The sequence below is a fragment of the Pteropus vampyrus genome, unplaced genomic scaffold, assembly GCF_000151845.1.
Source record: "Pteropus vampyrus isolate Shadow unplaced genomic scaffold, Pvam_2.0 Scaffold181, whole genome shotgun sequence".
Taxonomy (NCBI): Eukaryota; Metazoa; Chordata; class Mammalia; order Chiroptera; family Pteropodidae; genus Pteropus; species Pteropus vampyrus.
Genome location: NW_011888962.1, coordinates 1,530,711 through 1,545,068, shown reverse-complemented (window position 1 = coordinate 1,545,068; position 14,358 = coordinate 1,530,711). Strand labels below are relative to the sequence as shown.

At 34.9% G+C, this 14,358-nt stretch overlaps 1 pseudogene; it reads right to left on the bottom strand.

The window, feature by feature from the left end:
• Positions 1–14,162: 14,162 nt before the first annotated feature.
• On the bottom strand, positions 14,163–14,280 carry LOC111746282 (annotated as a pseudogene).
• Between the last annotated feature and the right edge of the window lie 78 nt (positions 14,281–14,358).

Sequence of the window (14,358 nt, the reverse complement as noted above, 5' to 3'; positions counted from 1 at the left end):
AGTTTCCCTTTAAGGCTAAATATCCTAGGCATCTAAGGCTTCAGTTTGGAAGGTGAAAAGCGTCCAAATCTCATTTTATAGTCATCATAATATATTCAATTGATTAGATATTTAAATTTAATATCTACCTCTTTGAAAAGTAACTTAATGACTATAAAATAAAAGGTTAATTTGAGTATTTTTATTTAAAATATGAAAATATTACATATCTTTTATGCGATGTTCATTTTGACATACTGGCATTTTATAAATGAGTAAAACTCAGTGGCAAATCCTGCCAGTAATCTTTAATGAAGGTTTATATTATACATTTATCAAAATATTTGACCAAAACTTTTATTCATTCTTCTATCTTTCTACCTACCTACCTACCTATTCATCTATTTATTTTCTGGACATGGTAATAATTTTGAGAGTGTGGGAGCTAAAAACTTTTCCTAAGTTCTAGCTGGGCTAATAATCAAATTAAACAGAGACAAATTAACAGGAGAAAATGTCCAAAGTTTATTTCGTGAATACACATTCAGGGGTGCCATAAGAATAAAGACCCAAAGAAATATTGGGCAGTTGAGGTTCATATGCCATTCTGGAGCTAAGGAGAAAGGGGGGTTGTGGTTTGGCACTTCAAAGGGCAGGGAGGCAATTCATATGGAGATGGAAAAGCAAATGTTTGGTAGATAAATCTTTGCAGGACTTTGAACAAATAGGCCTTGCTAGGTTCCTCTCAATCTATCATCAGTTTATATTAGTTTATATTAAACGGTAGTAAACTGTGATGATATCTCCTAGAGCAGGTCCTCTGTCTAAATCCCTTTTAGGCAGTTGGGGGGAATTCAAAGTTTTTTTCCTGAGTCTTTTGTTCCTTAATAACCAGTTTAAGATCAATATCCCAAAAGGCATATTTTTGAGAAGCAAACTGCTTCCCTTCAAAAGCAACTCCCCACCCCTATTCACTGTTGCACACTGCAGCTTTGATGTTATTGCAGTGGGCTTAGATCTCCCTCTACTGGTACAAAATGATAATGACAATCAATTCTGTAAAGTTTTCAAGGTTGTTTATAATGCAGCTGTTCCTTTAAGTCATACCCACCTTGCCATTGTGTTGTGTGGCATCAGCATAAAAAATAATCTCACTTTTAAATCTATCTTAAAGGGCACAATTATTTTCTAATGTCAATTTATTTAAACTTTTATAAATAAAAAACAAATTATTAAGTGAATATAACACAAAGAAGCTAAAGGTGTTTTAGCTTTTCCTCATTTTTGGAAGTGAAAACCTTTTGTAAGTTTTAATATGAAAACCTGTCTTATTGACATCTTTGAAATATTTTTTTCAAGAGCTTTTTTCTCTGTCTTTTGAATTCTTGCAATTTGTTTATCCTCTATGCATATACTTCTGAAAATCCTATTCATTTAAGACCATTTCTTTAAATGTATGCTTCAAAAATAATAATAGAGGATACATTTTTTTCCTTATACTGTACCGTTCATTTGAGTTTGGACTCTTTAGAGTGTTAGTCACAAACTTAACAATGAAATACCTTTCCACTAGAATTTTATGTGTGGACCAACATCAACCTATAGCCCCTTAAAACCATTTTCTTGAAAGTAAAGAACCCTCTTTTGTCATTCTATTTTAATACTGACATTTTATGAGGTCCCGTTTTACTATTTTTTTTAATTATTTGAAGAACTGGTCACTTATTGTTCATTGACCTTGAAAATTATTTTATTGGGAAATCTATGGGGACTGCAACTGAGAAATAAAAAAACTAGGGGGAAAAATCTGACTAGATTTACTTTTAGCTTCCCCCCAAAGTTTTCAATACAACACAAAGACAGGTGAAAATTGTTAGAGATATTCCAAAACAGTGCTCTTAATAAAGAAGAGTTAAAGTTATTAAACTTATAAATGTAGAGTGTTTATCAAACTCAAGCTTGATAAACAAAGGGTATTGAGCACACAATGACAAAGTGCACTTCATGTCTTTCAATGGATGGGGTGTTAACTAATTCCACCCCAGTAACTGCTCACTTGTAACTCCCCAGTGACTGTAACCCCTGACTTTTTCCCCTGAGGAGGAGTTTCTGTGTCATCACAAAAGGAAGGCATGCATATATATAGGTGTAAAGCTATTCTTTCAAACATCTTACTCTCCAGTGCTTTTTTATCTCTCTCAGTGAATCCTTCTCTATAGTATCCTGGAAAAGTGACAACTCAAGTTGGCTAAAACACCTCAGACTAAGCTACCAGTTAGCAGGGGGTCACCCCTTGTGCTTGCTTTGTCCACAAAAGACTGACTTTACATTATTCTCTTCCCTCTCAGAACTGAGCTTTTTTTCATTAATTAAATGCCTTTTAAACAATTATTTATACTCTACTTATTAGCTATGAGATCTTTGGCAAGTTATTTTGAGTCTTTCCCCATTAAAATTGGAGATAATAATACCTACCAAATAGTATTGTTGTGAGAATTAAATGAAATAGTCGATGTAAAATGCTTTGAAAGTGCTTGAAATATGTTCAGTAAATATTAACTATGAGGAACTTCTTTTGGCCACGGCTATAGCAATTTAACACTTTTCCTTTGTAATCTAGCAAACCGTCTAAAAAAAAAAAGAAGAATGGATAATAAAACTATAAACTCTATTTTTAGTAAAGCTGTGGGAAAGACTCCAAATATTTATAAGGTATGTCAAAAACAACCATAGTTGTTCAGAATTTGTATTTAAAAATCATCGTTAAATAACAATTGTATCACAACCTAAATTTTAGAATATATAGAAAAAAATGAGAAAATGCTAGTTATCAAGATTTAAGTGATCCAGCTAAAGCACTGGTTCTCAACTAGGAAAATTAGCCTTTCACAAGAGGGCCTTTGGCAATATCCAAAGACATTTTTGGTTGTCACAGCTGGGAAGGAGGATGCTATTGGTATCTAGCAAGGAGAAATCAGGAAGCTGCTAACACACACAAGAAAGGCCTCCAAAATAAAGAATTACCTGGCCCAAAATGTCAATATCACTGAAGTTGGGAAACTCTGAGATAAATAATGCTTAGAGACAAATTCATAGCTTTAAATACTTATATCAATAAATGAAGAAAAATGAAAATAAACCAATTTAAAAAGTAATAAAACAGATAAACTGTTAGGTAACCCAGACTCTACCCTTTCCTTCAGAAAAAGAGGGAGGCAGAGAAACAGAAAATGTATTTAAAAATCACCACATAAGAAATTTAAAGAATAATTGGAGACTACTTTATTTCATATAAATTTATGATGAGATGAATACTTTTCTAAGAAAATATTTATCAAATTTGATCCCAGAAAAATTCAAAAATTTAACCAGAAGTTTAACCAATTTTCACAGAAGTTTAGAAAATTGTCAAAAACTGTCTCCTAAAAAGACATCGTTTCGATGGTTTTACAGGGGAATTCTGTTAAAGTTAAATAATCCTAATGCTATTTAAGATGTTTCAGGTTATAGAATAAAATAAAGAGGTAGAATTTATATTTATGAAGCAACCAGATCATTGACACCAAGACCTGACAAAGATTACAAAAATAAAGATTATGGATAATCTCACTTATGAATATTTATAGAATTTTAAAGTAAGACATGAGCAAACAAATCCAGCAGCATAGTAACAGAATATTATATCATGATGAAATAGAGTATATTCTAAGAGTGCAAGGATATTTCAATTTTGATAATTCAATATCATCGACCTACAAATGTGCAATATTAATGATTTATATTAATAGAGCTAAAGAGAAAATCAAAAAATCACTTTCATAAGAGCTCAAAAGGCATTTGACAAAGACAGTATCTATTAATAAAAACACTCAAGTTAAGAAGGTCATTAGGTATTTACTACAATGATAAAATATAGTTTTCAGTTTAAAAGCTAGCATTGTGTTTAATGGGAAACACCGGAAGCACTGAAACTAGTTAGGAAACAGCAAGTACGCTCATCTTTAACATTGGTAATATTCTACCAGAAGTACCAGATTATGTAATTAAAGAAGAGAGATTACAGGTATAAATGGAAAGGAAATGAAACTATCACTATATACAGATGATATGACTGGAGAATCCGAGAGAATAAATTTAAAAATCACTATAAAGAGTAGAATTCAGTAGCAGGGTTCAGAAATTGATACACAGAAATCAATAGAGCTAGGAAATATAATGAAAGAAAAGATCTTACAAAAGCGACAATAAAAAAAGCTAACATATTTAAAAATAAATGAGAAATATGCAAGATCTATATTAAGAAAACTCTTAAAAAGGTAAAGAAGAAATCTTGGACAAATGGAAGCCATACCATATTCTTGGAGAGGAGTTTCTATATTTTTCAAATTTATTACAATGAACATGGAATAAAAATTTTTTTTTTCAAAATAAGGAATTAAAGGAAAAGATCAAGGAAGGTGCAGATAAGCAATGTCATCGGCTTATATCAAACTAAAAAGCTTCTGCACAAAAAAGGAAACTATCAACAAAATGATAAGGCAGGAGAAACTATTTGCCAACCACCTAATCTGATAGAGGATTAATATCCAAAATATACAAGGAACTCATACAACTCAATAGCAAAATAATTATAACAACCCAATAAAAAATGGGCAAAGAATTTGAATAGACATTTTTCAAAAGAAGACATACAGATGGACAGCAGATACATGAAAGGGTGTTCAGCACCACTAATCGTCACGGAAATGCAAATCAAAACCACAGTGAAATGTCACCTCACACTTGTTAAGATAAAGACAGGAGATACCAAATATGGGTAAAGATATGGAGAAAAGGGAAGTCTCGGAATATAAACTGGTAGTCACTAGTATGGCGATTTCTCAAGAAATTAGAACTGCCATATGATCCAACAATCCCACTTCTAGGTACGTACCCAAAGGAAATAAAATCATAATCTTGTACTCCTATGTTCATTGCAGCATTATTCATGATAGCTAAGGTATGGAAACAACCTAAATGTTCGTCAACAGATGAATGAAGAAAATGTGGTATATGTATGCAATGAAATATTATTCAGCCTAAAAAAAGAAGAAAAGCCTATCATTTGCAACGTGTATGAACCTGGAGGACATTATGCTAATTAAAGTAAGCCCAACAGAGAAAGACAAATACTTCATGGTATTACTTATATGTGAAATCTAACAAAAAGTCAGACTCTTAGAAACGGAGTAAAATGGTGGTTGCCAGGGGCTGAGAGTTGGGGAAAATGAGAAGAGATTGGAAAAAGAGTGCAGACTTTCAGATATAAGATGAATAAGATCTGAGAATCTAATGTATACTATGATGACTAGAGTTGACAGTACTGTATTGCATAATTGAAATTGGCTAAGAGAATAAATCTTAGGTTTTCTCACCAAAAAATAAGTAAATATGTGAGGTGATAGACATGTTAATTAACTCAATTGTGGGAATCCTTTCATAATGAATACATACATCAAATCATCGTATCGTATGCATTAAATGTATTATAATTTATCAGTTACACTTCAATAAACTTAAAAATAAATTTCATCAGCAAACTTTCTTGGTACTATAATATTATGATGTAAAGGACGACTTGCTGCATTTATATGGAGTAGCTCACTGGTTTCTGAGTTTGTTTTATCAGTCTAAGGTGGATTATAAAGATGTCTTCTTAACAGTAGACAAGTGCTTTCAGGCAGTCTACCGACAGCTGAGAAAATCAACTAGGATGGTGAGCCATACTACCTGCTCAAATTTTGGCACCCCTGAGTATCATGGTTTCTAATGATCTGTTGCACAGAAGTCATGTTTATAACAAAGATCGTGATGACTTGTATACAGGAATTGGGTGTGAAAAAGAAAAAAGCATATTGCCAACCCAAGATTTTAACCAGTAGAGGGCAATCTTCTATAGATTTTGGGCTCTAAAATATTTGCTCCTGGAGCCTGAAGTCATTTAATCTCTTTTTTTTTTCTCCCTACTGGTGATACAGGTGTCAAAGATAAACAAAGCCGGACACTAGGTAAAGTGATATGGTCAGATTTCAGGCATATCTCTGAGATTTTGAACGTTCAGTTCCAGACCACTGCAATAAAGCAAGTATTACGATAAAGCAAGTCATAATCTTTTTACTGGTGTAGAGTCTTGCCTCCAATTTGTAAAAAATAGCACATTTACTGTGATGCACAGTAAAGCGAAGAACAATAAAACAAGGTATGCCTATATGATCATTAATATTCTATTGCAATAGAAAAGGTAGTTTAGTATGAACTGAACTAATTTTGATTTATATGGAGGTGACTTGGTGTTTTAAAGGGAGAATGAAAATGAGGTTGAAGGGGCGGCAAGTGGAGCCAGTAGGGTCAGAAAAGTAAGAACTTACAAAAGGCAGGAAGGGGTCTTTACAAAATCCATTGGGGTTTGTTTACCAGCCTTTATTAAAGTTAGGGTCCTACCTCTCACAGAGATTGGGAAACGGGCTCTCTCTTCATTTGTTGGCTGGACCAGACAGTAAATTCTTTTGGCAGCATTGGATTTTCTCAGGCAGGTTCTTTAAGGGGGTCAAGGGTGAGGATCATCCTAGGAGTGCAGTCTTGAGCTATTACAAACTGTGTTAGTATTTGTTCAGGTCTTCACAGGCCAAGTTTGAGGTCTACTTAAGAAAGGTCTCAGAGAAGCCTAGCTAGAGTTCAGTCAGGAGAGAATCTTTGTCAAAGGGGACAGTATTAATATTAGTTTTATTGGAACAAATATAATTCCACTACCTCTTACTACCAGTAGGGCAGTGTTGGTACTTCTCAATAACTTATTGACAATAATTCTTCTTTAGAGCTGCTCTTGGATCTCAACAGAATTTTGGAGACAGCTCAAGAAATAGATCTCTTTGTTCTGAGGAAAGTATCCCATCGCTGTCTTTTTTCCTTTGCATAATCTTCAAGAACAGATATGATCACTTGTATTTCTCCTGCCCAGGATCTATTCCCTTTCTAGTCAAAATACCACAATATCCTTTAGTAAACAATACATCAGCAGGGGAAGAGAAGTGGTTAGCCTGATCAGTTAGCTACTGTGGGGCATGCAAGCCCGGCCTAACCCATCAAAGTATCACATACCTCTAGCCAAACAGTTCTTCCAAGGATTGACTTGAAACCTGATTCAGGCCAATAGTCAATTCTGGAACTTGTGGAACTATTGAGAAGATAGGCACTCTTGCCACTATACTGCCAGCTGTAAATATGGCAAGCCAGGAGCTTCAGGGGATTTTACCTGGAGAGAGCTTGTGGAGGAAAGGGGGCCAACCAAGAGAAGGAGAGGCCAGTACTGATGACATTTCTTGAGCTGCTGGATGCAATCACTTCATGTTCTTTAAATTTTTTTTAAAATTTTATTTTTGAAGTATTTCAGATATTCAAGAATCTATGCAAATTATTATAATGAGCATCTATGTACTTACTAGGCAGTTTGAGAAATAATAGATGACCAGTGAAATTAAATTCATGACTCTTCAGTTAAGTAGGTCAATGAATCTATTTTGTATAAGCCAGTTTGAGTTATGGCTATGTCCTTAGCAGCAGAAGAGTTCCAAAACTCATCCAATAAAACCTGTCCTAAGATAGTCTAAAAACATATAATATGTAAAATATAAAAAAATAAAAGTAAATGTGTAGTGTGTCAGTCAAACATTTAGTTGCAAGTAATAGATTCTATTGAAGCTTATTTTATACCTTTTTAATTAAGACTTTTTTTTTAGAGCAGTTTAACGTTCACAGCAAAAATGAGGGGAAGATCCAGAGATTTCCCATATTCTCCCTGCACCCACACATGCAGGGCCTCCCCTATTGTCAACATCCCCCACCAGAGTGGTACATTTGTTATAACTAACACATCTAGATTTGACATATAATCACCCAAAGTCCATAGTTTACATTATGGTTTATTCTTGGTTCTGTATATTCTATGAATTTGGACAGATGTATAATGTCATTTATCCATCATTATGGTATCATACAGAGTATTTTCACTTCTCTAAAAACCCTCTGTGCTCTGCCTAGTCATATCCTCTCCCTCCCTCAATCCTTGGCAACCATTTATCTTTTCACTGTCTCCGTAGTTCTGCCTTTTCCAAAATGGCATGCTGTTGGAATCACACGGTATGTATGTAGCCTTTTCAGATTGGCTTCTTTCACTAAGTAATAAGTATTTAAGCTTCCTCTATGTCTTTTCATGTCTTGATAGCTCATTTCTTTTTAACACTGACTAATATTCCATTGCTTGGATGTACCACAGTTTATATATCCATTCATCTACTGAAAGACACCTTGGTTGCTTCCAAGTTTTGGCAATTATGAATAAAGCTACTATAAACATCCTTGTGCAGGTTTTTGTATGGATATAAGTTTTTAACTCCTTTGGGTAAGTACCAAGGAGTGTGATGGCTGAATTGCATGGTAAGGGTATGTTTAGTTTTACAAGAAATCACCAAGATTTTGTAACCTTTTTAAGCCTAAGGAAAGAAAGTCTCAATGAGTCTGGCCCTTATACTTTCCTGCATTTGGCTTGTCTTGATAACATGCTTCCAGGATACATGAAGGCCTTTTTTACCCCCACAAAAATGCTCTTTTTTGACCCACACCTAAAGGCCACACTTAGAAGAAGCAAAAAATACAAAGTACAGCTGGCTCTGACATTGTCTCCACTAGACATCTTGTCTTGTTCACACTAGAGCCCTACCAGCTGCATGATGATGAGCTGTACATTCTCATGGCACTTTCTAGACCTGTCCCACTGATACCTTAGCTCAGCAGGAGGGACTTTGTATGTTCTCATTTACTGTGGTCCCATGGCTCAATGCAGCTTCTGCTCTCCCGAGAACCTTAACCTAATAATAGGGATCTTGCCATGTGTACATTATCTGTGCTTGCTCTCAGTTTTGCAAAACTACTTAGAGATACATACATAGATGGTAAAGAAAAGCAAAAACGGATTAACAGAAAAACCTGGATCGTTATTTTGGAGATAAGAGAGGATAATGTAGGGGGATGGGACAAATTGAGACTTCCAAAGTAGTGATACATTAGTGCTTATTTTATCATTATTTTCTAAACTATATGTGGTGCCTGTATGTGTGTGTGTGGTATACAGATGTGTGTGTATAAATGTTTTACATACTCTTTGGTGTGTATTTGTGTTTAACACCAAGAATATCTATTGTTGTAACCCAGAATGATCCCTATTTCTTTCGTTTATTCACTCAACAAACATTTACTGAACCCCTTTCACATGACATGACAGACACTGCAATAGATAGAGCAGAATAAGACATGGTCCCTGTTCTCATGAAATTTACACTGTAGGGGAGTGAGTAAAATAGTGAAATATATATGAAAGTATTAGATAGCACTACCTGCTATAACAAAAACAAAACGATGGTGTGAAAAAGAATGAGAGCATGTGTAGGGATGAGAATGAGTAAAAGTGTGTATAGGGGTTAACTTCAGTCTGAGATGGTCAAAGAAACCTTTGCAGAGAAGGGGACATTTAAGAAGGATGAATGACAGAAAGATGGAGGCATGGGAAGATCTGGAAGAATAACAATGTGTTAATGAGCAGCTAATGCTCCCTTCCTAAAGGCAGAAACAAACTGGATGTATTGGAGGATTAGAGAGAAGGCAAATGTGTCTGGGTCTAGTGAGTAAGGGAGGAAGCTGGAGGAGATAATAGCAAAGGGCAGGGGCCAGATCACAAAAAGCCTAGTAAGGGTTAGAGTTTAATTCTAACAATATAGGAAGCCATTCAAGAATCTTAAGCAGGGGGCTGATGTGTCTGATTTATTTTTGAGAAATATCACTCTGTCATCTTTAAGGTTATAGTATTGTAGGAAGATCAGGGTAGAATAAAGACCAGTAAAATGTTCAGACAAAAGATAATGTGATCTAGAATAAAGACATGTCCTCGTATATACAGAAAAGTGGGACGACTTTTAGAACAGAACTAAGTCTGGTCAGAGCTAACATAAGATAATTTTCATCATTCTTCTTAATAGTAACAAGGATCAGCACACTCAGGCCCTGTTTTGCACATATCACTTTCCTTTTGTGACTTGTACAGAAAGAACAATCATGGGCTTCATGATCTTACACCTCAGTCTCTCATTTTTATACCTCCTCCATTACTTACTAAAACTCCTCATACTTCATTAAAACCCAAGCAAGAGGTCTGCTCTAGCCATTCAAACCTACCAACCCCCAACGGTCAGGGCTACCATCTTTAGTTCAGGTCAAATAGGGATTTGACTGTATCCTGTTTGGAATAAAGCAGATTTTAATCTGGGACTTCACAGGAATTCAATTACATGATTCAAGAGTAAGAAAGGAGTTCATAGTAGTATAGAGGTTAAAAGCACCTGCTCTGGATTCAACTCACATCATCTGATTTTGAACTCAAGCTCCAGCACAGGCTGTATGACATTGGGTAGGTAATTTAGTTTCTCTATGCCTCAGTTTCCTCATCTCTAAACTAGTGAAAAATATCCAGTCCTATGCTTGTTGTGAGAATTAAAAAGAAAATCCACGTAAAAGGATTAGGGAATAGTCTGATACCTGCACAATTGTGCAATCAGTGTGAACTATTAGTATCATTTTAACCAGCATGCAAATTCATGAGAGTTTTTAATAATATGCATTTCTCTGATGAATTTTGAGCACTTTGCAGATTTTCTTTTCTTGTAACACTATCAAGTTCCCATTTTATAGTGAATAAAACTAAAGAGTTAAGTGGTTTACTCAAGATCATACAGCAGAGTCATAGGATATTAGTTCAAAAGAGGCCTAAGTTCTCAATACTGACTTGCTGGGGACTTTTAAAAACTACTAATGTTTGAGTTATGCCTTCAGAAATTAAAAAAAAAAATTTTTTTTTTGAAGTCTGGAACCTAAGCATCAATATTTTTAAAAGCTCCTGGGAGATTCTAATATACAACTAAATTTAAAAACCATTGACCCATTAAAATCCATTTTAAAAATGAATAAACTGATGCTCTCTGTGATTGAATGACCAGCCCAAGCTAGTTAATACTAGAGATAGTGATAGTCTTTGAAGAGGAAGAGAGAGTCTTAAAATTCAGATAAGTTAACTTATAAAAGGAACCTATCACGATGAGAGAGATGGCTCTTAAGAAAGAACAACATGGCGTTAGCCTGATCTATTGTCGATATATCTAAAGACAAGGCTGTAGTCTATAAGGAAGCACAGGAAATGGGTGACAGGGAAATGGGTTTAGCTGGAGCATCATGCCGGCTTGCCTGAGACCATAAACCATTTATACTCCACACTAATACTCTCGAGTTCTGAGTGAAAGTTCACAAATGTTCGTCTGAAGATCGGTTGTCTTCTGAAGTGTGTTTCCCCTGGTTATTCGGACTCTTTTAGACAGGTCTCTGCCCCTACTCACTCTATTAGTGTCTGTTTTGTTTTCTTCGCCCTCTACTACTATGGGAATAAAATTATACAGGGCACCATCCCTGTCTGGAAAAAGAAAAGTGACTCTAAAGCAGTTACTGTTCTCTGCCTCCCTTAGTTTCTCATTCAGAAACAATGTACAACTGAGACCATTCAGGGTCGTAAAGGGTTTAGAGTAATATCTTCCTCTGGTGAGCTAGCTTCCTCACTCAGCTTCCACCCGCTGTAGGGTCTGAAATGGTAATAGAGATCTTGCTGTCCATAGTCTGTTACCTAGAAGTTCCTACAACCAGCCTGCTTACAGTGTGAGATTTCAAAATATCACCAGTTACTTAAAATTTTTGAAGTTTTTATTATGCCTCTCAACATTTACTGAAGAACTTGGCAGAATCAAACAATAACAGATTTCGTGTCTGTTATTAATCCTAGTTTACAGTACTCTCCTCCTCAGATGAACAACAACAAAAACCTGTTGAAATAGTTTATCAGTTATCTGACTTGTGAAATTATGTTCTCAGTCTAAGATAAATAGTGTTCTGCTATAGGAATACTAAATTATGCAGCTTTCAATTTTATTCATGAAGAAGTAAAATATTTTCATTTTGTTTATATTGGTTAATTACTCAATTTTACCAATGCTCTTTTTTTTTTTTTAATTTTTATTCCGAAGGAATATAAAAAGGGCAAGAATTTACGGAAGGAGAAAGAGTGTTTTTGGACTGAAGTTGAAGCAAGCTTTAAGTTATGTTATCTGAACTGCCTAGCAATTAGGAAAGACTTATGATGAAAAAAGGGTGTTGAGCTAAAAGGAAGTATACACTAAGCATGAAAACCACTTCCAAACATCCTCTTCTAAATGTGATGACCATTTTTATATTGTTCATTTGTACTTAGTAGAATATGAAGGAACCTCAGGGATCACCCAGTCCATTATTATCTTATGGATGAAGAAAGCAAGACTGAGAAGTTGTGTTATTTGCCCATAATGCCAGGATTATTTCTTTTATGCAAAATTGCTTTATACCTATGTGTTTTTAGGTTGAACATGATTTTTTAGCTATGCATCCCTTATGTAAGTCTAGGTGTGCCAGTGAAAGACTATATTTATGATCTCAGAAAGTAGACATTCCCTGCTTTGACTCGACTAAAACTCAAAATTCATTAATAACACCCCTCTTTCTTACCACCAGCCCTACCAACCTCCTGGCTTAGAAATCTCCAGATAAAATTCGAATTCATTCAACTGCAAGTCTACCTAGAGTTTAGCAAGGTATTTCTTTACTCAAACTAGTAGATCACCTTACCAAAGAAGATGATAATCTGTATGAATAAAACCATTTATCTAATTATCTCAATTTTTCATGACTTTTAAAATAATTGTCACTATTCATTCCCCATTTCTTTTTTTAAATTAAGAAATAATTTGCATATAGTGCAAAAATCTTAAATGGACAACTTGAAGAATGGTTACATACAGATATATCTTGTAATCCACAAAGATCAAGATATAGACCATTTCTAGCATCTGAGAAGTCTACCTTATGCACATCCCAGTCTATAGCAACTACCATTCTTCTGCCCTCTACCATCATGCGTTCATAGATAAGCTTTACATAATTTTGAGAAGAATCATACAATATGTACTTTTTGTACATTTTTTTTTATTCTACATTATGTTAGTGAGATTCATCCATGTTGTTTGTGTTTATCAGTAGCTTTCTTTTCTTTTTTTTTTTCTTTTCTCTACAGTATGCCACTGCATGGATTTCCCACGCTCTTTTCACCCATTGTATTGTTCATGGATCTTTGGAATGTTTCTAGAGCTTTGGGATATTAAGCATAAAGCTTAATTATAAACAGAAATGATCTTCATTTTTGTTGAGTATATACCTAGGAGTGAAATTCCTGAGACTTTTGATTTTGTTTATCTTTGTCTTTCTTTTTTTCTTTTTTTTCAGTTCCGGACTATAATCCAACTTTTTAAGTTGAAAAATGAACTATAAAAATGAACCCCAAAAAATACCTCTCTTTAGGCCTGACAAGTGTTCCAGGTGGCAAGTTTCACAACTTAAAACGGTCAACCAATAGGGTAGCATCTTTCATAGTTTACTCCCTATGGCATCCCTGATGAGTTCTCCTCTCCCATTTTCTTCTCCCTAACTTCTTGTTATCTATATGCCAACTTAGTGTGAGGGTTGGGGGGTCGGGTGGGACTAGACTCTTGAGGGGGACATCAAGGGACTTTCCTTCCATCTATTCCTCATGGAGATAGTGTGGTATAGTAGAGAAGTACTGGGTCAGCATGGGACTGAGTTTTGATATGCAGGCTAATTTTTACTTCCTAGAATGGATATCATAACTTCACATAACTTATCTGGACCTCAGAGGGTTCATTTGTTTCAAACCTGACCACAGATCAAAATCATCTAGGGAGTTTTCAATGTTTGTTTTTGTTATAGAAGTGGTACATATTAATAGGGAAAAAAAGGATCAAATAGTATAAAAGAGCATAAAGTGAAACGTAAAAATCTTCCCCCTGTAGTCTGTACCATCTCCCATTCCTCTAACTCGATAGTGGTCTTAATTTTTTTTTTTTTTTTTTTTAGGCGAGGCAACCCTTGGTTGACTTCACAGATTGCAAGGACCTTGTCAGTTTACAAGTCTTTATTTTTTCATTTTTATTTATTTATTTATTTTTTATGCCTATAGCACCTGGTCTTCCTACGTGGTCTCCCATCCAAGTACTAACCAGGCCCAACTCTGCTTAGCTTCCGAGATCAGACAGGATCCAGCTTGTTCAGAGTGGCATTACTTAGTGGTCTTAACTTTTAAAATAAAGATCCCTGGATCCCACTCCAGACTTAATGAAGCAGAATCCCCAGGGTTCTAGGTATTTG